The sequence below is a fragment of the Brienomyrus brachyistius genome, unplaced genomic scaffold, assembly GCF_023856365.1.
Source record: "Brienomyrus brachyistius isolate T26 unplaced genomic scaffold, BBRACH_0.4 scaffold41, whole genome shotgun sequence".
In the NCBI taxonomy this organism is placed as follows: domain Eukaryota; kingdom Metazoa; phylum Chordata; class Actinopteri; order Osteoglossiformes; family Mormyridae; genus Brienomyrus; species Brienomyrus brachyistius.
The window spans coordinates 1,093,740-1,095,338 of NW_026042316.1; positions in this window are offsets into that span (position 1 = coordinate 1,093,740).

The following is a 1,599-nucleotide window of genomic DNA, read 5'->3' on the forward strand; positions in this document are numbered from 1 at the left end:
TAGGATAAGAATGTGTAAGATAGGATAAGGTAGGATAGGAACGGCTAAGATATAAAAGAATAGGATAAGGTAGAATAGGAATGCCAATTGTAAGATAGAATAGCATGTGGTAGGATTAGAATGGGTAAGATAGGATGGAATAGAATAAGGTAGCATATGAACGGCTAAGATATGATAGAATAGAATAAGGTAGGATAGCAATGGCTGAAGGTAATATAGAATAGGATAAGGTAGCATAGGAACGGCTAAGATATGATAGAATATGCTGGTTAGTAAAGAGTAATTTAAGATAGAATAGTATAAGGTAGGATAGGAACAGCTGAGGTATTATAGAATCGTATAAGATAGGAACGGCTAAGATAGAATTAGGTAGGATAGCAACGGGTAAGCTAAGATAGAATAGGATGTGGTAGGATGAAAATGGCTAAGGTATGATAGAATAGGCCAAGATAGGATAGGAATGGCTAAGGTAAGATAGAATAGGATAAGGTAGCATAGGAATGGTTAAGTTAAGATAGGATATGATGTGGTAGGATAAGAATGTGTAGGATAGGATAAGATAGGATAGGAACGGCTAAGATATGATAGAATATGCTGGTTAGTAAAGAGTAATTTAATATAGAATAGTATTAGGTAGGATTGGAATGACTAGGGCAAGATAGAATAGGATGTGGTAGGATAAGAATGTGTAAGATAGGATAGGAACGGCTAAGATATAATAGAATAGGATAAGGTATGATAGGAATGCCAATTGTAAGATAGAATAGGATGTGGTAGGATTAGAATGGGTAAGATAGGATGGAATAGGATGAGGTAGGAAAGGAACGGGTAAGATATGATAGAATAGGATTAGGTAGCATAGGAACGGATAAGATATGATAGAATATGCTGGTTAGGAAAGAGTAATTTGAGATAGAATAGTATAAGGTAGGATTGGAATGACTAGGGCAAGATAGAATAGGATGTGGTAGGATAAGAATGTGTAAGATAGGATAAGGTAGGTTAGGAACGGCTAAGGTATGATATACCGGATTAAATAGGAACGGCTAAGAGCATTAGGTACGATAGCAACGGGTAAGCTAAGATTGAATAGGATATGGTACGATGAAAATGGCAAAGGCATGATAGGATAAGGTAGTATAGGAACGGCTAATATGAGATAGAATAAGATAAGATAGGATAAAAATGGCTAAGGTATGATAGAATAGGCCAAGATATGATAGGAATGGCTAAGGTAAGATAGAATAGGATAAGGTAGGATAGGAATGGTTAAGGTAAGATAGGATAGGATGTTGTAGGATAAGAATGTGTAGGATAGGATAAGATAGGATAGGAACGGCTAAGATATAATAGAATAGGATAAGATAGGATAGGAATGCCAAATGTAAGATAGAATAGGATGTGGTAGGATTAGAATGGGTAAGATAGGATGGAATAGGATAAGGTAGGAAAGGAACGGGTAAGATATGATAGAATAGGTTAAGGTAGGATAGGAATGGTTAAGATAGGATAGGATGTAGTAGGATAAGAATGTGTAGGATAGGATAAGATAGGATAGGAACGGCTAAGATATAAAAGAATAGGATAAGGTAGGATAGG